The sequence below is a fragment of the Falco biarmicus genome, chromosome 10 (genome assembly GCF_023638135.1).
Source record: "Falco biarmicus isolate bFalBia1 chromosome 10, bFalBia1.pri, whole genome shotgun sequence".
NCBI classification, from domain to species: Eukaryota; Metazoa; Chordata; class Aves; order Falconiformes; family Falconidae; genus Falco; species Falco biarmicus.
In genome coordinates this window covers 20905064-20930522 of record NC_079297.1, presented here as the reverse complement: position 1 = coordinate 20930522, position 25459 = coordinate 20905064, and the positions used below count along the sequence as shown (strand labels likewise).

The 25459-nt window shown below is 41.0% G+C and overlaps 1 long non-coding RNA gene across 3 annotated transcripts; it reads right to left on the bottom strand.

Moving 5' to 3' along the window:
* Positions 1 to 30: 30 nt before the first annotated feature.
* LOC130156466 (uncharacterized) lies at positions 31 to 9969 on the bottom strand. 3 transcript variants are annotated; one of them, XR_008824434.1, is made up of 4 exons: positions 7222 to 9969; positions 5116 to 5358; positions 2577 to 2732; positions 31 to 1176 (listed from the first exon to the last, which is right to left on the bottom strand). It is a non-coding gene; the product is annotated as an uncharacterized LOC130156466 (long non-coding RNA). The 3 variants fall into 3 exon arrangements; XR_008824435.1 differs by having other exon boundaries at positions 2577 to 5358; positions 7222 to 7384; positions 9482 to 9969; XR_008824433.1 differs by having other exon boundaries at positions 2577 to 5358.
* Positions 9970 to 25459: the final 15490 nt, after the last annotated feature.

Sequence of the window (25459 nt, the reverse complement as noted above, 5' to 3'; positions counted from 1 at the left end):
ACAAGAAAACTGGTCTAGGAACAACGCATATGAAAAGCCAAGTTAGAAGATTGCTTTATTACATTTACTGCACCCTATAATAATACAATTAAGAAACATAAACTAGGCTTCGGGGTTTGTTTACTTATAGGTAAGTTCTCATGAAAATGTGGGAACAGTAAGACTGAATTATCTTATCAACTATCTGAGCACGTCATGGCAATCCTGGAAGAAACCTTTGTAATGTGCAGTTGTACGTGGTGCTCCTCTGGCTGCTCACTAATGGTAAACTATTAGTCACCCCGTCCCCGTGGTAACTGTAATGTAACAAGGGGGACAAACCAGGGACGAATTCATCCCGTGAACCGGTCTGCTAAATTTACACTTTGTAAAACGTAAGTGTTCCTTATAGAAGGAATTTACATGGCTCTGAAACACGGTCCAATTTTTCACTGATGTGGTAGGGGATGCAGACGTTGTTGGCCTGATTTTACAGAAATCTTTGAAAATGGGCCATAAAATAGCTGAGGAAACCCAAGAGGCACCCACACGTTTGGAAGCAGATTATAAGACAGCTCTGCTGCTTAGCCACAATCAGCTCCCTGCTTTCAAAAGAAACGGTATCCATTTCACATTTTTTGCTTTCCTAATGGGAACATGTCAGGGCTGAAATAAATAAATAACTAGGACCCATGTCCAGGGAGCCTTGACGTCTTTCCCATCACGGAGGCTGGGAGGCCTCTGTGCTTCCTCCCCTGGCCATGACATGCCCAGTGAATATTTCCACCACCCACACTCGATTCATTCTTCACTCTCCTCACCCACTCATCATTACAGCTGTGCAAAGCATCCATTACAGACCCTGAAGCCATCTGAAACCTACCTTTATAACTTCGTTATGTGCTTCACACACAGCTGGGATTGGTTGGACTTTTGGTAAATTAGCTTTGGAGACAATCGACCCCCAGTTTCATGCAAATTTGGGCCCAGGTTAAGGTGAATGATTTATGGGTTGCATATTTTGAAAATCGCTGAGAGAGTTTCATATCACTGCAGCATGCTTCACTGCATAGATCCCTGTCATATTCGTGGAAATCAAAAAAGATATGTATGTAGCACACTGCGAAAGGGAATAATAACAGCAGTCAGATCCCAAATGTGCTCCGTGCGTTGCAAACAGTTCCTGGCCTGAAGGACCTGGGGGAAAAAAAAAAGACCTCTTTTTAACTCTTTAACACTTTATTGCTTCAAAGTGTAACTAACTCATAAATTTTTTACTACATTCCTTTGTTTAGCACACATGCATGCCACTAGCATTTCAATTAGATAGGAACTTGTACAAGGAGTTGCCGTAACGATGCTCTCAGACAGGAAGTAAAGGGAAACCCAGACTACAAAATTCAGATTCAAAGCCAGATTTTCTGTGGTCAAAATGAGACTATTTATTTGGTTGGTGATAAAAGTTTGAATTTGCAAAGTTTGGATTTGGATCCCCACCGAGATTTTGGCCAGCCCAGTCAGCAAAATTAAGCAGCTTATTGCTAGATGGAGACTAGATTACACCAGTCCTCCCAAGTGACATCTTGCTCAGTCAGTTTTCAGAACTGGGAGGCAATTTGCTCTAAAAACACAGACCAAAATTATAGATAAACAAGTTTTTTTAAAAGACCGATTCAAAGGATGGAATTCAATATCGGAGACTCTGTGGCTTTGTAGTCAGATAGCATCAAAGACACTAATTTTGTGTTTTTAAAGAAATCCCAGACTATTTCAGGCAGAAGCCCTGAACATATCACTTAACATCTTAAGCTGATACCAAAATATTAATAGGACCAAAAGCCAGAAGTACAGGTTTCAGTGTGCGGTGAATGTTGTTTTGCCATCAGGTGACCAGTTTGTCCTTGAAATCTAGAAATGTGCCTGTTTATCGAAATGCCTCCAAGTGGGGAAAAGACTGGAAAAGTTTGTATAAATCTTGAAAATGGTTTGAGGTGGAGTTGTCTTGGACTTAAGGTCATATTAAGAAAAGTACCAGATTCAGCTGAGCAAAGGTAGATACGCACAGTGTCAGCAACGGTATCTGAACGAGCCGCCATGGTGTGAGGCACTGCTGGGTCTCTGCTCATGTTCTCCTAAACACCTGAGTCAGGAGAGATGAATCACAGCGTACAGGTGTCTCTTTCTTCCCATCAGCTATGAGGGGAACGTGAGGCACCAAGCTGATGTGTAGCTAAATGTCTGTCTACCTCCATGTTAGGTGAGGCGAGATCCATTGCTCAGAGGGTGTCTGCTGAGCACCCTCTGCAATGTGAAATTTGGTGGAGGAGGGAGTCAGGACAAACACACAGCGCTGCAGAGGTCAGTGCTTTATCCTCAGCAGAATCCTTCCCTTGGTGAAGAATCATTAAATAAAAATAGTATGTAAATGATCAGCATGGAAGCATTAACAATAAATGACAAGGCTATCAGAGGTACTCTGTGAAGAAATGGGTCACAAAAATAACATAGCAGCAGCTGAGGGTTGCAACATCAGAATCCCAAAGTGTATTTCCAACAACCTTTAACCACCACCCTCACCGTGCCCGTTTGTTACTCACACTTGCTGAAACATGACATCCACCTCTCGCTTGGGGCCTGCCTTGGTGAAGTGCTGAGCATCCTCATCTCACGTAAACTTCAACACATTGTAGACTTGTACCCAGGGAGAGATAAAATATGGCACATAACGTTTCGAATTGCATATGTGTAGATGGCTGTGAATCAGAGAAACAATTGCTTTTAAATAAATTATGTGAGACTAGAAAAATGATAACATAATGCATGATTTGAGAGCAAAACCCAGGCCCCTTCGAATTCAGTCAATAACAGTAAAGAGTGGTGCCACTGGCAGTGCTGTTCTGAGGAGTCAGTTGGCATTTCCACTGTATCATCTTGACTCTTGGGCTTGGTATCACTGTCATTTCAAGTCATGCTGAGCTGCAACTCAGTGTGAATTAAAAAAAAGAAATAAATTGGTCAAACAATAGTATTTCTCCCTCTCTGTCTGCATCACAAAAAATAAAATAGAATTTACATTTCATGATCTATTTGCCAAACCTCACATCATAAACACCTTCCTTTCAAATGGATGGATAATAAAAAGGAAGACAAAGGAGATAAGTTCAATATTTAAAAGATTTAGCCAACATAGACCGTCCTTCCTTTCCATGAGCGTTGGGTTTTAAAAAAAAAAAAAAAAAGAAATACAAGCCTTATTTAACAAAACGAACAAAAAAATGCAGGCAATTAGTAATGACTGCTCCAGTAAATGTATCTGTTCCAAAAAGAGGTGTCATAAAGAATGTTAGAACTGAAATTTATTACCACTGATGTCAGCAATAGCATTTCCATTGCCTCCAGCTGGAGGAGGACTTGGTTCCTAGGAAGTTCACTTCAAAGATGATTATCTTTATATCAGCAAGCCTCGGAGTGAGGGCTCCGTGGCCTTCCACATGAACACTAAAGGGAATAAAGTGCTATAAATCCCTGTTTCTGCAATGATAAGGACTCTAGCCCTAGCTGGAATATATAGAAATAAAAGTACAGTTATACGAGTTTAAAAATCCTACCAAAATCTCTGAGTAACCGCATCTGCAGTCCTACCACAGGTAAATCTTCCAAGGCTGTTGTTACAACTGTGACTTAAATAAACAGTCCAGGGCCTGTTTCAGTGTTTATTATCAGATTGTTCAAATATTTCACTTAAGTTTATTAATTAAAGGTCTTGGACTCTTTGCTTTGGCTGTATACAGAATTTACCAAACCTGTAGTTCATAATCTACAGAGACTGAATTATCTGGGAATTTTAAAATAATTTTGTTCAGACTGTGACTTTCAATGAATATAAAAATAGATCTGTAAGGACTTCCTTACGTTGACTCTGTTTTGGCCTGATAAATAACCAGTCTTTCAAAATTCTCTAATGGTTAAAGGTAGAGGCAAGGTATTTTGGTCATGCATTTCAAAAATATAGGTAAGCAGACTTTCTCCTTCCTCTCTTGTTTTATTCACAATTTTTTGTTACTTGGGATGATTACAGTTGTGTATGGCTTTGAATGGGATGGAATATACGGTTGCCCACTTTTGAACCACTACTAAATCACACATCCTGACTCACATAATGGGAGAAGGATTCCTTCTTCGAGTTCCCAAGGTCCCTCCAGCAAACCTCAGGACTGAAATCCCCCTCCTGGCTGCTCCCAAAGCTGTGCACCAGGCTCCTGCAGACTGCCCACCTCTCCTCCCAGTCTGCTGCTCAATCTGCTCCCTCTCTTTTCCACATGCATCCCTGCCCAAAACAAACTCAACAAGGCTCCCCACCCAGATCTTTTAAATTCCTGGGCAACCTTACATTTGCCTTTGTTTTGGGCAGAAACATGTGCTGAACTGTCTCCTGTAGCTCAGAAGACAGGGCGGTGGTTAGACCTACCATTTTCAACAAGGCTTCACCCAGCCTATAGCAAAACCCTCAGTAAAGATGTAACCACTTCACAACCCCATGTGTGTGCATGCGTGTGTGCAGTATGTGGAAAGGAATTTGCAGAAGAAACAGCCATCTTTCCCCAAATTTCCAGCTGGACAGGAGCCACAATCAGGACCAGGGCTCAGGCCAGTTCTTTTGAGAGCTGCACACAGGAAAAATGCTTATTTCTTTGCATTTTTTTTTTCTGTTGGGAGTAGAGATGCTGGTGCCCTTACGGTTTCTACTTCAGACATCAGAGGACTAGACAGACGTACAGGCAGCCCCAGCTTTTTAATTCTGAGCTGACCTGACCTGAGCACCAGTTTGGGAGCCAGGGAGGCCACACTCAGTGTGAAGTCTGGGCACTCAACAGGTCCCCTGGGCTGGAAGCAGCCTCCACCAGCTCAGCTCAGAGGGTGCAGAAGAGCCTCGCACAGTCTGCCCCTGTCCAAGCTCACAAGCCAACCTGTGTTAGCAAGCCTCCGCCTCCCTGAGAACATGGGATTCAGAACGGCTGAATCACCTGGGGGGTCTCTCTGCGGGTGCTTTGCCACAAAAATGCACAAAGCACTGCTTACTGAAGTGTGCATGTCACACCTGACAACCCCAAGTGATGCTGACGCCAACGGTCTTACCAAAGCTGTGTTTATACCCTGAGAAGGCTCGTCTGTAGGATGTTCAGTTGTCACTTGGCGGCAGAGGGGTTCTCCGAAGCAGCGTAGTGGCCATTGGCAATGAAAGGCAATGGGCAGGAGGCATTCATGACTTGGCATCTTCTCACAGAGTTTACGTTAAGGTGGGTTATCACACATAACCAACCTTAATCCCTTTTAAATGAAGGTTCTGTTTATAGCATATCAAGGTCATGATTGTAAATCCTGGAACAAATCACCAGGTATAATTAAAAGGAATAATGCCAATTATATTTTCCAGTCATTTTCGGTACTTGAAACGTGGTCTCTGTACTTCTTGGACTTCTCAAAGATAAGTACAGATTGTATCTTTGTGAGCTAATAGTAACCTGTTCGAGTTCCTTTGTTTTTACCACTAGCTTGCAATACATACCAGTATTAAACATTGTATATGGCATAACAAACTAGTTAATTCTTTCAGTTTTCAATGGTATGTTCAACAGAGCTTTAGAAGTATTTCCAAAGAAACTTCCAACCTTTATTTACCCTTTGTAGATAAATTCTCTTTGCTTTTTTTCATACTCTTCTTGTGGTCTATTTCTACCAGTCACCCCCAGTTCACCAATGAGAATTTCACAGGAATAGAGTGGTTTCTCTACATCTCTCAGAATATTTAAAAAACCAGAATGTCTTTAATCTTTATCACATAATTTTGCAACACAAAACCGATTCTGAGAGATAAAAGTACTTCCACCAAGTAAAGACAACAAAACAAAATGTGGTAGAAAAGTAGCGCATGACCTAATCTTCCTCTTTAAAATGTAACACCTTCAGATTAAATTGAATATGTCCATTTAATTTATAAATTTTTGTAAAGTAACTAAGTTAAATTAAAAATCCAAAAATTTAATGACGAAAAAGAGAAAAAAAGTTGTGGTTTTATTATGGTTAACTAGTATATATATATTCTATCAGTACAGCCAATAATTGTAGGGAGTACAGCCAGCAGTGCTTAACTAGCAGAAATTTTGCATAGTTAAAGCACTGGCTTTGTGACAGAACATGCGTAAATCACAGTAAATAGTAATAGTATGTACAGAAATGTTTACTTCTTTCAATTACAGTGGTTTATCAAGACTACTATATAACCTTGGGCTGGGAAAATGATAAAGAAACTTTGCAGGTAGAGAACATTTTCCTGACAGGATCCCAAGTCGTATTAATAAATTGGGATACTTGGGCTTTTTTCTATTTTCCACTGAAGGTGTAGGGGAAAAAATAATAGAGAGTTGGTTTTTTCCTCATTATTTGGTGGTCCTCCTTGAAACTTTCCAAACCAAAGCCATTTCTCACATCTGGTTGGAACACAGATCTTTAAGACATTCAAGTAATTCAAATCAGATGTAAAAATCTAAGCTACACTATATGAAATTCAAGAACAATACAGTTACAGGGTTAGAAAAGTCTGCAATACGGCACCTCTTTTAATCAATAACAGCCTCGGTTTCAGTTTGTCTGTAAATACGAGACTATAATTAAGAATGATCTACGCATTAATTATTTCAATACTCAGTGTAGCAAATTACCAGATTAGTGACACTTTACATCTATAATATGAACAATTTCTTATCCCTGTACTCTAGATGAAGTCCACAGCAATACAGTCTGTATTATAGTTTCAATGCAAAATATTGAAGATCACTAATATCAATAAGTACTTCTTTATCTCAGCCATTTGTAACTGCTTGTATTGACTTCCGTTACATTCCAGCAGTTCTGCTTATACCCAAATGGTAGTCATTAATTTCCATTAAGTCACGACTACACATAATTTAAATTATTTCCAATAACTGTTCAATTAATGCCTGTTATCTGCATTTAATTTCCATTGATTCAAAAAAGCCACTTTTGAGCTTAATTGCCACTGTAAGAAAACCAGTCTCCCATAGGTGTCATTGGGCCCCCATTAATACCACTGGACAGCTACAGGGAGCGATTTCTCTCGTACTGGCAGGCAGTAGGGAGCAGCGCTACACCAGACTGCGAGGCAGATCAATGGCTACGAATGCAAACAGCTGCAGCTGGGCTTGACCAGAAAACTCTATTTACCTCATCAAGAAACGCGTGCTCTTCCAGGATACCATTTCTGTTGGCCTGAAAACATTTCAGAGGTTTCTGTAGACTTAGCTGGCGAAAATAAAAGCGAGCTACAACAGACTGTTGAAAGTAACACAGTATTCTGGCTTGTTCCACTTGAGTTAAAAAATGTCATCTGATAAAAAGAAGTTCTAGACCAAGAGAAAAATCAGTGCAACTTGTTTAAGCCTTTTCTTTTCCTTATTATAATTTCGTCCACACAAATACTCTGGCTGGCCAAGAAAAAAAACCCACACCCTTATCTATAGGACTGTTTCAGATATTTTCGGATACTCTCAGTTCTTAGCAACACTTAAACTCACTGAGATTAGAGCACCATTTTGACTTACCCTTAGGTGGTTTACATACAAGTTGGTTACATTTAGACTCTAAGAAACTGTCAATTCATGAAAAAAAAAAATCTGCATAACTGATGATCTTGACTAATATTCCTTTTGAAGAGAAAAGCAAAAGAATCAGCTTGCCGAAAATTAAATGTTTCTACATTTCCAGAACGGCATTTTTTGCATTGCAAAATTCCTTTCCTATTTTCCATACTAAGTTGAGATCTAAATGAAATGTTTTGCTTTTACTCAGATCACTTGACTAACCAACAATTATTCATAATCATGTTTTGTAACAGCTTTCTGGATTGTTTTATTGCTTTCATTAGGAGTGGAAATAAAACTCAACCATAAGACATTCCCTGAGAAGGAAAAATCTGGATCTCACTGGGTTTTGGTTAGAGCATTTTTTCATTAGCTTCACTTTCTGAGTATGTTCAATGTCTTATTCAAAAAGGCCCTCCAAGCCAGTCCTGTACAAAACTTGCCCAACATCCCACACTACCGTATGGTCAAACCTCATGTCCATTATGAAATGACAGTGGGATATGGCTTTTCCTAGGGTTTTATTACAGCCTGCTGTTCTTTACCAGTTCTGTTAAAATTCACACAGCAAATACATCACACGTTGATTATCCACATTTGGGACTAAAGAGGAATAAATTACATTATCACTGGACCTGAGACTCCCAAAATTAGAAGACAGTCAGACAGCTATTACTCCACCTGCACTCGCCAATGCCTTCTACAGAAGGTTTGGCTCTGCCCTGGCTTAAGAGGCATCACTGCAGCCAAATCTCAAGGTGACAAAGTCTTGGGAAATAGTCACAAACTTTGCATCTGAAAGAAAAGTGACACCCCTAAGAACCAAACCCAGATGGGGAGGGTTATGGGCTACAGGTTAAGAGCCAGAGCTAAGCCTCTCAGGCAACCCTGCCATGCAAACCTGCATGACAAGGAGCTGGTGCAACACCCTGTAGAGGACTGATGCTGTTAAGAGTTGATGTAAAGAAGCGAACAAAGGAAACCATTTGCAGTGCACAAAAAGAAGGAATTTTATTGGTCTTAGAGAACTTATCTCCTGAAACCTTATCTATTAACTATTTACACAGACACAGCCATCAGCGGAGATAGATCCTATCTGCACTTCCTTTTGCTTGCTTCCCTTTCATGCCGACATTACCTCTGCCTGGTCAGGCCTGAGCCTCTCCAGCTAGCCCTCACTCAAGATCCAGTCTCAGCAAGGCTCCTGTGAAGCGCCCTACAGCAATTTAGCAGGGAAGACAGGGGCAGGGTGGTTCCTGGGACATCAGCGTTTAGCCTACACTAGTCTCCCAGGTATCCCTGAGCACATCCCGCAGGAGGTCTGACAGAGGACCATAAAGGACTCAGTCCTTAGAGAAGATCTTTACCATTTCACCCTAGGGTCTCTCAGAAAGGCAGGCACAGAGACACATAGCAGTGCCATTTATCCCCAGTACAGGCTGAAAGTGTGCCATCAATATTTCATGTAAATCCTATGCAATTATCAGAGAATACATTAAGCAAGTAAAGCTTAATTTATTTTTTCTAGAGCTTTTTTTTTTTTTTTTTTTTTTTTTTTTGTGGAACAGAGGTAGTCTCACCTCATAGCCGTGTTTCAGCCCAGGTTCCTCAATGGAAACCTCTCTTCATATGTGACTAAGAGTCACAGAGTCCTACATCCTTCAAATGCAACAGAGATGAGATTTCAGTCTCTTTTTTTTTTTTTTTCCCTGACAGTACAGCTGAATCCGACCTTAAACACAAAAGCATGGCGAAGAGCCTATTACAGAGCAGCAGAATAAAACGAAAGCAAAATATAACAGATATTAAAGGAAACTCAGCTTGATGTTATAGTTACCACTTACCCCAGTGGGTGAAACTCATCCCATGCTCTGACACGGCATGAAAGCACATCTCATAAGATCCACTTCTTTATGGAAGGTCCTGAGGTCAGAAAACTGCATGCCATTCAGCACACTGCTTACCGACTGCGATAGCAACACAGAGAGCTGTTGTGAAAAGACCGAATTGTATTCATGTTCCAGTATTTTTTTGCCTAATTTGAACAAAAGCAAAGTTCTACCAGGCTGGAATTAGGTCATATAAGGAATGAACTGATAGTTTCCAGAGACAGCTGCTGAGCAATTCATCCATCCCCAGAATAATGCTGGTGAATAGCTACATGTAGACACCCACAAGGAGTGCGAACAGGTGTTCCTGACTCCAAGTTTACCATGATGTAACATGCACAGCATCTCCTACTTGCATGTCTCAGGCCCATTTTCCCAAATAGATTAACTTCCAAATTACAGACTATGACCAATATTTTGTTACGCAGCACCAGATAAGGTCATAAACCTTCTCTTAATTCCCTTTTCAGAGTTTCTCAGGTCCCCTGGATATTCAGATTGTCCCTATAAAAAAACTTTTGCTCTGCAATCTCCACAGGTTTTAACCTCAACAAGTTGACCTTCGGTTATAAAGTCTGGAGTTGTCCAGGCTCTGCAACCTGGAAGCAGACACTAAGGATTAGTTAAATACTGTGACTGGCTCACAAACCGTTGCTAGTCCTTGCACTGCCACAGATTATGATGTTTTTCTTTCAGACCCAAACTACCCTGGAAGCCCTGCCTAGTGGGGCACGAGCTCTCAGAAGATAAGCAGCGACGTGAAAAGTCTGGGAACCTATGCCACTGTACAACGAACTTGACATCTAGTCTACTACTTATCTTTGTAATGCACCCAGTAGAGTTAAACTAATCAATGACTGGTCCGTGCATCCTGCCCAACACTTTTCAGTGGTATTCTAGACAGCCCCAATTTACTGTAACTAAAGATGCTCCATCAAAACATTTTTCAGTTTTGCACTTGCAGACATTCACTCAGCCCTGGACAATAAACTCAGATGACAGTGACATGGAGGATTTCTTTCCCAGCTGGATTCCTCCAGCAAAGGAACCCCTGGTGCACAGCTCTTGCACAGATCTGGGCATACACGTGGTATCTCGCCACTGAGCTTTATCAAGCCTCAGGTGCCTTCAAGCAAGTGCAGAACTTCAAAACTTGGACATTTTAAAGCTGGGGAAAAAAAGGTGGCATGCTGTTTAAATACCTTTGGAGCGAGGCATTAGGTGAGTAAGGGTTTTCAGGATTTAGACTGAGTTTAAAGAAACAGTACTTGAATTTGACTTCTGTACCAATTTATATTCCTAAATCTATTTTCTAAACTAGCACTTAGTGACTAAGGCATCTGAATGAGTGGCAGAGATTAAAATAACCACCTTTGATAATTCTCTAAATTCCTAAATTAAAAGCACTCCTCTGAGATACGTAAATGGTTTGCCTGTTTCACATAGACCAGAAAATCAGGACCAAAGTCCAAGAAAAAATGACATATCAAAACATCAGCTGGAAATGCCACTAAACCACAATGATTATTGCTAACATAAATAAAGCAAAATCTTAATCCAGCTTTATCAAGGAGTTACTAACCTTATTTCTCTGTTCTCCCAGTAGTTTTATGAGTAAGCGCATTTTCATAAGCAAGGAGAAGGACGGTCTATTAGCAACCATTTTCTTTTGTACTGTAAAGAACCCTAAACACCTCCAAATGCATCTAACAAACAACTGAACTTGGTCAAGTCATATAGAGTAGGAAAAAAGCTGTCAAACCGGTGTCTAAGTTATGTCCTTACTAAGTGGCTTGACCCGTGGTAGGCTTTTTTTATAGGACAATGTCACTTCCTTGTGACCACTACAAATGATAACAGTTGCAAGAGCTTATGGTTGCTAAACCAAAGGAATGGCTGGAATTTCTTGAAAATCTTTACAGCTTCAATATTCAGCTCAGGCTGACATTTTGTACTTTAAAAGCTATCTTTAAGCAGCTAAACAGGTGACAAAGCACTCCACAATCTGGCAAGGCAAAGAAGAAAAAAAAACATCAAAGCCTGGACATGCCAACCCATTGCACTTCTGCTGCACTCCATGACTGTGGTGAAGGGTTTGGGTTGTTTCATTTGCAGACTTGTGGCTCCCTTCATGCCAGTAACAAAAATGCCAACAGCATTTCTAAATTAAACCCAGCATCTTGTCCTTTCTATTTAGGGCACCTTTTTCTCTGCCCCACCACATCTCCAAGCACAATGCCAGTTCTCTCACACTATCTGTGTAAACTTCCTTCCGCTGTTCCCAAAAGTGCCTTTTTTCCCAATACTGGGATGCTCCAGTCAAGGACAAAATTTTCAAGATTTGTTCAGTGAGTAATTTGTTTTGCTAGCCAGATTAAACTGATCACACAAAGTTCCCCTTTCTTTTTTTCTTGTTTCCCCATCATTACTTACTCTCCAAACTGTTCCCTGAGAACCCTAATTCAAGCTCTTTACAATACAATGTGGGGAGGAGAAAGAGCACAGTAATTTGATGCTGATTTAAATGTTACTGCAATTCCTTAGCATTCCAAAAGACTCATTACTAATGACTAAAGGAAAATACTTTTAAGGACACCAAAGAGAAGCCTGCAGCAGGACATGGCACAGGGAAACCTGAGCTATCTGGAAATGACTTCACTCTCATCGCAGCAGGACTGTTCAGGTCCAGGGGTGTGCTGTCTGGATAAAGATGCTCTGGTTTTGGGATACAATGTAGTATCTCTCCATGGTAGTTAATAAATGGGGGTTTGAATCACAGTATTCTACAGCAGGACTTGTGCTTCTACACCTTTTAGGAGGTTTTAATCTCCTGTCTCTAGTTGTTTATCCTGCCATTTCTCTGTAGAGTTTGTATCACTCCAATAGTTACCGGGAACTCCTTGGAACTGGCATGGGGATAAATTAATAGGACACAAAGATTTGAAAAACCAAAAATTATTTTTTTGCTCGACTTGCAGAGGGATTTAGGATTACATGTTTCTACTTGAGACATGAGGATGACAGAGCACTGGCACAGGTTTCCCAGAGAGGTCGTGGAATCTCCATCCTTGGAGATACAACTGTCTGGACATAACCTGGGCAACCTGCTCTAGGTGACCCTGCCTGAGTAAGGAGGCTGGACAAAATGACCTCCAGAGGTCCCTCCCAGCCTCATCCCTTCTGTGAATCTGTGAGAAATACTAAAGTTGAACTATTTATTACAAAAAGCCAAATAGATTAATGGGATGGGATAAAAGACATCGACTGGGTTTGAGAGGATGTGCCGCTGATAGTTCCAGATCTAAAAATCAAGTCCCTATATGGTCAAGTAGAGGTAGACAAGGTACTCAGGTACCAGAGTGATGAGCGTGACAGGACTGAAATTGAATTGCAGCCAAAAGGAGGGGTTCTGGCAGCTCTGTCACTAGCTGTCCAATACAAAATTGTTCCTCTGGGCTCCCATGCTAATTCATCTCTCCCCTAATATAAGCTACCTGGTAGCCTCGCTATTAAAGTGCATGAAAGGGTGGGTGAACAGTTGTAACACACTATCTCTATTCCCCCTCTGTAAAACACAATCTTTTGACCTTAGTAAGTGTATGTCACTGCTTTCCTACTGCAGCCAGCCTACATGTTTATGTTTGAATGATAAGGTAGCTTATAGAGAAAAATATCTTCTACAATTGTTATGCAAACTATATTGTTCTTTAATATGAACACAACAATGAAGTTGTGATCATAAACTTACTGTTACCAATATAAATAATTACAAAACCATAAAAAAATAAATGCACACAATAACCAAAATTATAAACCCACCGCTACTAAATAGCACTTCATAACTGTGCCTCTGAATTATTACTGCCTCACCAACAGAGCCACAATATCCGACTTCATAAAATCCTCCACTCTACAAATTAAATGAATTGGATAATTAAGAAAGCCTATGTTTAGTCCACAAAGTGAAACCACCATCACTACAGCATGAGAATGAACCCACTTCTAAAAAATGGTAAGATTTCTGTTCCCTGGCGTGCATGATCCATACCTCCTTCTCTCTCCATTTGAAGCTGTATGCGTTTGAGAATGTCAAAGCTGGGCAGCTGAGTTGCTCTCTGCAACAGCCTCAGATGCTCTGCCAACAACTTCAGGTCTCAATTAGAAAATCTTCAGGGCTGACTTTGGCTTCCTACCTATCTGCAAGACACTCCATTGCTAACAACAAAGAAAGAGAAAATTACAGATTAACAGTAGAAATCTTCGTGAAAAAAAAAAACAAAAACCCCAAACAAAACAAACACCATGGCACATAGGTGTGCAGGTCTTGCACTAGGACCTGTCTGGCAGGGCTTGTTACAGAGGCGGGGCTAAGATGGCTGTTCACAACAGTTCTTTACTATGACATCTCCTGCGCCCCAGGGAGAGGAGTGGGCCTCGATGGAGCGGCAGCTATGCCTGTCCCTGCAGGTCTGGCAGAGGGGGAGATAACCAGAATTACAGGCCTGACCCCACAGAGGTCACCTATACCCCACAGCCCTCTCTGCTAGCCTAGAGAAAGGAGGCAAAGAGCAGGAACACAATTAAAATACAGGGTGTGTGATATAGTTCATAGTGCATGCCACTCCTGCTCTGCATTTCTGCAGGGGGCTGCATGTGTGTGTTCCTACCTCCGGGAGGTCTGAGCAGCGCTCACGCATCCCTGTGAGTGGGCAGGCTGGGCATGAAATACTCTCCTAGTAGAAAACAGGGTCCAGGGACGGGGAGAGAGGACATTCCTTTTCCCTTCCACTCTCCCAAGTCTTCCATCATCTTTCTGTTTTCAGCCTCCCTTCTTTTCTGCCCAGACTGTCCCACGTTTTAGTTCATGCACATGCCCTGACAGTCAGCAGTGGTCTGGGTGTCTGAGGATTGCCATTAGCTGCCCTTTCCTCTGAGCAACATCATCGCTCCCACCGCTGTAGCTGAAGATAGTTCCTTGCCTCTGTGTTTTCTTACCACAGTGCCAAGAGATGTCTGATACAACTCCTAAAATAAGTTGGCTGTACAGCATTGCCCGATTACCTTCACATTGCATCGGGTCTATAAATAGGACAAAAATACACCTATATAGATGATGGAAGAGAATGACGCCTGTATGTTTTATCCTGAACAGCATCTCCAGAACAGCTGCTCAGACTTGGCTAGTTGCATTTCACTTGCAACATTTCAGCATTTGCCAACAAGATTTTTGCACTGTATGCAGACGGCCAGGTGTTATTATCGCTCCAGCCACATGCCTGAGTCCAGCAACAGTCCTGCTCCTGGCAAAATTCAATCTTTTCTCATCTCTCAACCCATGTTCATCTTTGTATTGTTTTTTAATTAATCTACGGTTAGCTGAAGCTCCCGCCATAAATCAATGATTTCCTTTCAATTCTTGTTAAAGATTTTTCATTTTCCTAAATTTGCAGCGTGTTGCTCAGAAGCTGCTAACAGCACACTTTTCTCTCATTATCAAATCAGCAAGTAATGGACTCAGTGAAGCAAAAAACATAAACCCAGCACCGAGGACCTCCAGGCTTAAAGACCTTTCTATCTGTTCCAGACACGCTGCAAAGAAAGCATGGTCTTTGGCCACCTTGAAAGCTACAGGCCAGATCCTCTCTTGGTGTAAAGCACCATAGCTCTATTTTGGGGCACAAACAAGATGTCCTGATTTACATCAGTTAAACATTTAGCACTGTACGCGCTGAGGGAACAGCTGTCTGTGAAACTGCCCCTCAAAGAGAATTGCTGGAGTTTCCTGTGCCTATGTATTTCTAAATGCATGTTCTCCGTGCATTTTATTTTAGCAAGCAGTATATTGAGGTCTGTACTGAGTTCTTCAGGGGACGCTGGCATTGAGGATGCCTCTTCGTGCCTATGTGTGCCACCATCCTCAGTGTCTCTTAGCACCGTTATTTAATAAAGTTCTAATCGTCACAGGGTTCCATTTACAAGCCACTGGCAAATGGAAAAACAGTCTTAAAGAATCCCAAGACTTCCTAATCATGTTTGCTTAAAAAGAGAAGATGAACAAATTACCCAAAAGAGAGTGATGAACATATCTACTTGTTCTCTTAAGTGGCAAGAGGAAAACCACCGGTTTATTAATGTTAATGAAGGAAAATGCAAGCTGTAAGACATTTTAAGGTAGTTTGTCAGGTGACTGTGTGCACAGCGACCTGTGAACTGCACGCACCAGAGCTAGGCCCAGTTACAGCACCCTTTATGGCTTCAGCCCATGCTCACTGTGCATGTGTATTACATTAAACCTTTTTCCTTCTCCTTTTCTCTAGTTACCCTTCTGTGGATTTTGGTCTAAATTTTCAGAAAATTGCATGCACAGTTCCTATGATTATGCATGTAATCAATTAGTTATTTATGTATACAACTACTGTGACCAGGTATGCAGATCTCCAAGCAGCTTTTGCCATTTTTCAATAATTTAGCCCTTTGTCATTTATACATCCACTTTTGTTTGAAACACTAAGTTCATGGAAATTTAACTCATTTGAAACATATGTGTAGATCCATATGAACCGCCCAAAAGCATCACAAAGAGAAAGGATAACCTTGTTGTTAAGGCAGGAGAGCGCGAAATCTGGTTTCCATTCTGAGTTCTGCCACACATTTCCTGTGTAACCTTGGGCAAGTCATGAACTGTAACCTATCTCAGTGCAGCTGACCTACATGTAAAGCAGACAGAGCCATCCTTACATCGTGAGGTTATGGAGATGTTTTGTTTGTTAGTGCACATGAAAAACATTGAAACAAGTAAATAGAAGATGCTAGAGAAGTACAAGTTTTCAGTAATGGTATTATATAGTCGCAGTAAGAAACATGATAGATGATCTGTACTCAAATTGTGAAACAGTAAGGTAAAGGGGCAAACATAGCCATTGAGAACTGAGCAAAGAAAATGGCAAACAAATGCAAGCAGGGACATGAATGAGAACCAAACAGTAACAGTGAGCATGAGCAGACATGTGAGTAATTAACCTTTATACTGCAACTTTTACTGTCCTGCTTTGTCTTGTCCTTTTACAAAGGGTCACAGTGTCAGAAGACATCTGAGCAGAACTGAGCTGGTTAACATGGCACTGACCACCTCACAGTCTGTCTGGTTGCATTATTCTTCGCTAATCAGGATAATCCTGACAGTGATATTCATGCCAGGTATTGGCCAAAAACCAGTGGACAAGATTGCTTATTGAAGCAATTAATCTAGCTGTGTTCAGTTACAGGAAAACCTGCCCTTCGTTTCCTTATACATCAGAACAGAACTATAAAGTCAATTCTGTTGCTGTGATTGCTTTCCTCTTTCTGGATTAAATGCATTTGCATTTGCACATTGGATTGCATTGGATTTGCACATTGCTTCACTAAATGTTTGGGATATGGCCTTGTGGGAGCCCTATAAATCATGACATATTCTGCAAGAATACATCTTCTTTTAAAAATTACCTAATTTTGTAGCTGACCTATACATGGCACTCACACTGACATCATCATGAGTCTAGAGTAGACCGATTACAGTTTCTGGCCCAAATTTATGACTTAATACAGCAAGATGTTCAGTATCCTCAGATCCAACTGGGATAAAATGTTACATCTTGGGCCCCATGTAGCAAATCTCCACTTTGATTAACAAAATCTTTCTTTGTGAGAAATGAAGCAAAGCTTTTGAAAATATATTAAAGATTGTATCTTTACCTCTGCAAAACATTTTGATGAGTCTTTATTTCACGCATGGTGCTCCTTGGGAGGATTTAGAAATCAGAATTAAAAATTAACATAGAACAAACAAAGAAAATCCTAATACATGAAGGTTTTCTAAGCTTCAGGCAAGTGTTTGAAAATATGCCTCAATACATAACTCTAAAAGCAATTGTCATACTGTGAGTCTCGGGGCAGTGGAGCCTCCTGCTTCACCGCACCCACCTTCAGTACTGCTGTGCTCCTTCAAGCCAGCATCCTCCACAGAAAAGCCACCACACTCACTGCTGTTAAATGAGGAGGCTGTGAGGGACGGGTGTGATGAGCCACTGTGAGCTGCTGCAGCATGCTGGCCTCCTGAGTCCCCTGGAATGCCTCCCTGTTTGAATTGGAGCCTATCTTTTGGCAAAACGTATCATCTTGATTTTAAATGTTCCAGTAAGGGAAAATACATTATAAACTTTGGGAAATTATTTCAATGGCTAATTAAATTCAATTAAAATCTACAGTGATCATAAGGGAGCTTTACAGGGGTCCTTATTAGCTAGAGAGAAGGAGCCCAGATTTACTATTTTTATACGTGAATTGCACTTGTGTGACGTCTTTTTTTTTTTTTTTTAATCAGCGACTGCAATACAAAAACACACTGACTGTAAAAATCTGGCCACCAGAAAGCTTAGCAGAGTTACTATTCTCTTCCAGATTTTGTGAAGTGTTTATTAAACCTATTAAACGTAACCTGGAAAATGGAGATAATAGGCCTGTGCATTGGGAGTAGTTTCACCACACTTTAGCTGATCCTTATTACTCTGAGCTGCAGTCAATGGAAGAAAACAGGCACTTCTACAACATGATTCATTTGATCTTAGACACACACCTGCCTTGCATTTGATGGATGAATCACATTTGTAGTATGTGTGGCAGTTAAGAAAATTTGGGCTGTGGCCCCACTCTAAGCAACCAAGAAAAGGCCAGCTGAAACAGTTCTACCTGATGGAAAACGATACGCCAGACAACAGGGTGGAGGGAGTCAATCTTCAGCTCAGATCCATGGCGTTCCCCTGCAGTCACTGTCTGGTCACTGCAGTGCTGCGGAGAAAGGCCCTAATGCCGTGTCACCACTACAAAGCGCTGGCTCCTCAAAGGAGATTTGTCCAGCAAAACTGTTGGAGCCAAGGTCCCAGTGTCCACGCTTCCAGCGCTTTAGGGATTTTACTCTGGATCAGCTGTAGTCTAGCCTCGCTGGCTGCATTTAAGTTAGCTCCACTGCTGAAGCTGGAATGGATCTCATACTTTTGATGAACCTAAAAGGAATCAAGTCCATGTGCTCTGCTATGTGACCCAAGCACAGCAAGGGGAACAAGGAGATTCGCTTCGGAAGCATGCTCCAGGTCTGTGCTGCGGTGTTAGTGTAGACATCCCCATGTGTTTCTTCTCTGTGACAATAAGGTATGTGGCTCCGTGCTCAACACTTGAGCCTAGATCTTGATTAGTGGTTGTTACCTTCTCCATCCTAGTCAACAAGCTTCTAGACACATTCAGTTATACATTCCCAGAGCCAAGACAAGTAGTCCACTGCTCTTTCCTCTCTTGGAATGTGTGGTTGCTGACTCCTGTCAAACATAGCTGGTAAGTTCAGAACTACAACACTCACTGGCTCTGGGCAAATGTGCCTAGGGAGCTAGTCTAACGCCTGGCCTGGCGCCTGCTGCTGAGGTATCTGCCTGGTTTTCAAACTACGGTTTAGATACTGCATTCTGAGCAAGCATTTAATTTTGTCCATGTTTAACTCTAACCTGAACCCCTGACGAAGTTTACAGATCACATTGGCTTGGTCAAAACTGTATGTTCAGCAAATCTGTCCTGCAGTCCTTTCTCTTTCTTCACAGAAATTCTCTGCTTCAGCACAACATAAACACCTACTTCCCTCTCTGTTTGGGCTTTTGTAACTACAGGCTTTAAAAGCATTTGTCACTTTACAGTTTGATCTTGATAAGTGTCTTCCAGTTGGAGACAACTCTGGGAATAAAGTTCCTTAAACTGCAAGTCTCTTAAAGGAGAGGTCCATCTTTGATATTTTTTTTTCTGTAAGTGTTGTGCTCACCTACAGGCTCTTTAGAGTTAATAATAATAATACAGAGTTACACAGGTGGAAACTTAAAACAAGAGGTCAGATGAGAAACACAGCTTTCATCAATGTCTGGGATCGTCACTGGAATGCAAAGAGATCATTTCATTTGTAGAAGTCTCAGTAATTGTAGAAGGAATATTGTCTACCCCCTTCTCCACTCTCTAAAGAAATTACCTAATAGTTTCCAGTTGAGATGGCTTTTAAAAGGACTTGTTTTTGATTCAGTCATCATCTCAGAATAAGGGAAAGTATTTTACTCTTACATTGTAATTTTCATTAGTTGTCTAATGCCAGCTGAAATTCACACTGTTCCTCAACTAACATATGCTTCTTAAACTGTCTCTCAGTTTGACGTACATCTAAGAAAATAAATAGGTGAAAATAATAATCTGCTGTACTTCTAACCCAAGATCCAAAAATTTCCTTAAGAAACTGGATTTAATTTCCAGACAGGGAAGCTGAGGCAGAGGGAGCTCTAGGGCTTTGCCTGGGATCACACAGCAAGCCAGCAATTGACCTGAGAATAAAATCCAGGTGTGCCGTTTAATTTCCACATGCCATCCTCTGACCAATACTACCATCCCGATTCCTCCTCCCTACAGCTATACCTGATTTCCAGCAGTGTTGGGAAAGTGTTGGTTTTGTGCAGTGTTCCAAAGTAAAGCAAGTTGCCTTACCTGAACCTCTTGAATTTTAAAATGCTGTATTATTTTGTTTTTACAGATGAGGAAATGTTTATTCCACCTGTCAGTTCCTATCACAGAAATGATACTCTGATAAATCCCAGTGCCCATGATGCCTGCTGTCAAAAGATCAGGTCATTGAGAAGATGAAAAATGTGGTTTAAAATGGAAAAAAACATCAGCTATTTATATGACAAATACAACCCAGGGAGATTATCTTTCCAGGTCCTCTGATGAGATGAGACTTTTAAAATGTTAGTTGTTAACTGAAGAGTGGCCTGTTGGCATATACATGCAAAAGTAGTATTGAGGGTACTTGTCTGACCTAAGTAGGAAGGGGCAAGGCCCAGCTACAAAGAACTGATAATGGAGATGCCATTGACAACAGGGATGCATGCAGAAGCCACAGAGATTCCTTCTTTTGTCTTCAGACCATCGCAAGGACCAGGATTCTTTCACACACAGCAAGAAACAATTGTTGAGCGCTTGAAGGAAATTCAGTTGAGTCCCATACAGTGCAAACTAAGCATCTTTCTGTTCACACAGAAGAAAAATAGGCTGGTTGCAAGTCTTCACGTACAGCAGTATCACGTTGTTGGGTGTTTTTAAACAGAATTAGGCAAAAGCTTCCTCTCACAAAATGCCTTGGGAACTTACTGCAGATCCCAACCGTCAAGTTGTTGCCTTTTTTGTTCGGTCTAAAATACATCTATATTTTTCTCCTCCCCAATTAGATAATCTTTATTTTTCATTCACCTCAGGTCTAGCTGCATCACTTTGACCTCTCTGTGAGGCCTGGGTAAATCCTGAAGATGCTGGGCCACAATTCTTAAGAAGGAAACTTCAAGTTCTTTCTGCTTCACTTCCCCTTCACATGTCTGAGGCAGTTAACGTTGCTGCCCCATAGTCTGCGTGGCAGGAGCTGTGTGCTAGCTGTGGCACCTATTGTCTGCATTTTTCCTCTCGTTAGTCTCCTTGACCTTTTATTGTCTTACTCCTGCAGTGTCAGGTCAGACTTAGTGTAGGTCTCCCTTCACTAAGGACCCCTTTCCTTTCGTGGATCACTAAGCAGGACAATTGCTCTATCCATCTTTTCAGGGTCTATTGTCGAGCCCCCCCTGAGCTGAGAAAGGTTTGATTCACTGGGAAACCATTTTGGTCAAAGGGAAACCTGACTATGTGTCCTTTTAGGAACTCTGTCTTAATCACTGACTTTTTTATCTGGGATATGAAGAGGATTCAGGAGATCAAAAGGTTTGGGAGTACATGGGTTTGACCACATTTTTCCTGGAAATAATGGGAAACCTCCACTGAAAAATGAGCTCCATTACAATAGGCAAACAAGAAGGAAAGCCACATAGTGTTCCCAGAGCATTCTGAATCATCAGACCTTCAATAGCTTCCATAGAGAAGGGAAAAAGTAAACAGAAAATGTAAATGGAATGTAATAATTAATGGACCTAAAGAAACAGACTCATTTGATTTGCGCATAATCGGTGCCTTTAAAAAAAAGTAAGTCAAAAGAAATTGATGGAGCAGATGCAGAAAGCTGAAACCTGGACGTTCAGTTTGGCCGACAGGCAATGGACATGTGTGTGGCTGCTCAGAATGAGTAGCCTGCCTCACCTTTACAAGTGATTATGCATTCAGCGGCCCCATGTATTTCCCAGGACCATGAAGCGTTACAGAGATCTTGCTGGAGCACCACACTGGAACCGGGCTGGTTTTGAAGGCCCAGGCTGTCACTAGGTATTCAGCCACGTTCTTGCTAATGCCTTGAAGATTTTTTCCTGCATGGAAACCCTGACCATTATTTACAATTATAAGGCCTTATATAAAGAGACTATCACGACACTTCAGTTGGCTATATTTCCAAGGAAGTTAACCCGCAGCAACCATTCCGATTCAGGAAATTTCTTGAAATAGAGATGTTGGTGTCTCTTTAGGTGCACAAATTTCAAAGCATTTGATTCAGTGACTTAACAAAAAACAGGAAGCATGAAAACGCCTTTTTTCCTGCAGTCTAGTTAGAACCCTTTTACCTACTGCTATGCTAAAATGCTTTTTAAAATGAACATTTCACTCCTCCTTCAACTAGCCATTACCTCTGCACACAGTCAGCTCAAGCCTTTCCCAAATGCAAAGCTGGATATTGCTGTGTAAGGATAAAAGAGAGGAAAGGGACTGGTCTTGGGATAGGAGGCAAGCAAAGGGAGGAACTTGGACAGAAAGTCTTGGAGAGCTGGACACGTATACCTGCTATCAGTAAAATGAAAGAAAAAAACATAAGCAGAAGCCAGTGCCTCAACTTTTACCATTGACCTAGGCAAAGTAAACAGGGAGCCAGGCTGTTTTGCCTTGCTCCGGCAATCTACTTTTCCTAGGTATTATCTGTGCCTTTCCTTCCTTTTTTTTAATACTTTTAACATGAATAACTAAGGATTCTGTTTTGGAAAGTACCCCAATTTAGGCAAAAGTTGTATTTAAACTTCAGTACATGCTGAGAACTTGACTCACTTGAGTCAAAGAAAAAGAGTCAACTGGATATTGTGAGCACCTGTGCACTGGTTTTTGGATGAGAAGCTACAGCTGGCTTCAGTCAAGGTCAAGTGTTCAGATTAAGTTTCTTCTCCAATAAGAAAGTGAGAAAAAAAAGCTTTTTAAAAAAACTGGAAAACTCAGATTAAAAGAAGTCATCTTTCCAGCCTCGAAAAGGGACACCATCCACATCTCTGATGTTTCAGGTAAAGGTAAGTGTAAAATTGAATGAGATGTGAACTATTCCTGTTTTCTAGAGTGAAATTGCTGAACCTGATATTTTTTGGATAGAAAACAGACATAATTCTTGTGATATATGCATTAAGTATGATGATGATAATTTTTTTTCTTTACCAACATATATTGTCCCTGAAGGAATGAAAATATCTACAGTAACATTTGTGCCACCTTCATTTGCTCCTGCCATTTGATTTCCCAGTGCCAACTGATCACTTAATGTCAGCAGTGTCTGTTTCTGCTAACATCACAAAGTACAAGTGTGCAGGATATTAAATATGCTTGCATTTACATATAAAGGGAAGGGAAAAAGTGATCCATGCACTTCCTGTACTGTAGAAACACCTGAATATTGTTTTGGTTGAATTGTGATTGACCCATCAAGAAAGTTCTGTTCCAGAAGAATCTCTAGTTCTGATTCTTAGTGATGCTAAATATTGATTTTTCTAGTAATGAGTCCCAAACATAGGAGGGGGAAAAAGTGATCAGTGAATGAAAACCCAAGTATATCCTAGTGGAACCAGTATAGCTGCAGTTTCACTTTCCCAAAGGCAGACAGCAAGTACTGTGGGATATATTTCAGTTATATTGGGGAAGCTCTTTGTGTAACGGAAGTGCAGTCTAGTTGGATGAACTTATTTGGAAAACTGTAGAGGTTTATGTACCCTTTAAGCTCGATAAAGGCAGCTTTGCTGACTAGGTGTAAGGATCTAACCACACCAGATTCTGAGCACACAGAAATGCCAGCAGCTTTTACCTGGTATTGTACTACTGAAGTTACTTTCTCTCTACCCCTTTCTGATGGGCAGAAATCTGATCCTGTGCTTGTAACTGTGGTGTGTCTTGCATGGTTAAAAAGGTTTGGTCAAAAAACATCCCAGAGGAAATACCTTTAAGAGAGAACGAGGAATTGTTTTCCCTTTCTCTGGTCAGTAACATTAAGGCTATTGATAAAGGTTTCCTTCTGGATCCCTCCAGGTTGTTTGCCACCCATCTCTAATGTTACTCCTTCAACTGGTCTGTTGATAGAGCACTATATGTGACAGCTTCCTAATGTGCTTTGGGCAGAACCAGACAGACTATTTCAATCCTAGCCTGCATTAAATGGCAGCCCCCAGGTAAATTATGTCTACATCTTCTAATGGTCCCACGTGTGTCACATTTCCTGCATTTTTTGAGAGATCCCATACTGCTTACTATTCTAGGAGTTTCAGAGCATAGCTCGGGTGAGCTGCCATGCTACTCTACCTGTGAAAGCGGCAAGTTGTCCTAGGTATCTTCACAGTTCAGTCCTTCTTGAGGAGCTAACTTTGGTAAAATTTATTATGGGCCTCAGGAGAAATTAATTCCCCTGATAGAGAATTAGACTGAGAATTCAACTTAGCACAGCTAATTTGTTCCACTTAATTTGGAAGTTCTCATGCTGCCTTCTCTGTCAGTAAACTGGTGGAGGCAGGACCTCCAACCAAGTAATGGTAAAAGGAGAGGGGTCACCTCTTCCATTAACACATCTGGATCAGGAAGAGGATGATTTACTATGCCCACCCCAAACTCCTATTGAAATGAACAATCCCGTTCCTCACAAAGGACTAGTGGCTCTGCTGCATATTTAACTGGAATGGTAATATGGTCAGTTGCATAGCTGAAAATGTAAGAATTATAATATGATTGAGCTAATTGCTTCCAGAGAGAAAGAAACAGAAAGAAGCTATAAAAAGGCATGTAATATTTGAAAATCTGACTATTTTTCCCCCAGTAATACTGTTTGTAGAGCTTTAAGTACCTGGTGGAACATAAATTATTAACTATTCTTTCTTGTAAGCATGTACGTTATCTGTGTTTTGTTAAATCTTTTCTGCAACTACTGGTTCATGCCAACAGCTTCCATAGCAAAATGCAGTACATACAGGTGGGTAAAATTACTGTGTATCCTGAGTAATTAGTTGTGGTTAGTAGCCAACTGTTGATGTTGTATCCAACATTGCAATTTTCTAATCTTGAGATACCGAGTAAGTGCAAAGCTCTATTAACTCTTCTTTTGTAATAGCTGGACCAGTAGCTGGTTAAAGTCAAAGGAAAGATTCCCATTAGCTTTAGTGGTCTGTGAATCAAGCTCTTGATATATATAGAAGGCCCCTGAAAACAAAGTTTTATTTTTTTAATGTATTGTCTCATTTGTTGAATAGCATGGCTTACTGCCCAGTGTTATGGCAGTTCACAATGACTATTCTTCCCACCCATTCTCCTTCTCCTCCTTCCATTAATCAGTGATGGGTCGAATTCAAACGTTTTGGAAGTTCTGTCTGGTTTTGATGTGATGGTACATAAAAATATCTACAAAGTAGTTATTAGAGTGCTTGGTGTGGCTGCATTTGTCCTGGGGAAACCTCCCACTCCTCTCTGCGAGCAGCAGCACATTTTGCGGGAAGGTTGGCAGCTCTACAAGGTCTTCTTTGAGGCAGGCTCCACTCCCTCTGCCCCAGTGGTACATCCATCATTTTTGGTTTTCCTTTCCAAAATGCTTTTCACAAAAGTCACTTCCTTGTTTCACATTACTCCATGCTCTGTGAATTCAGACTGAAACATGCTGTGAACCAGATCCGTATC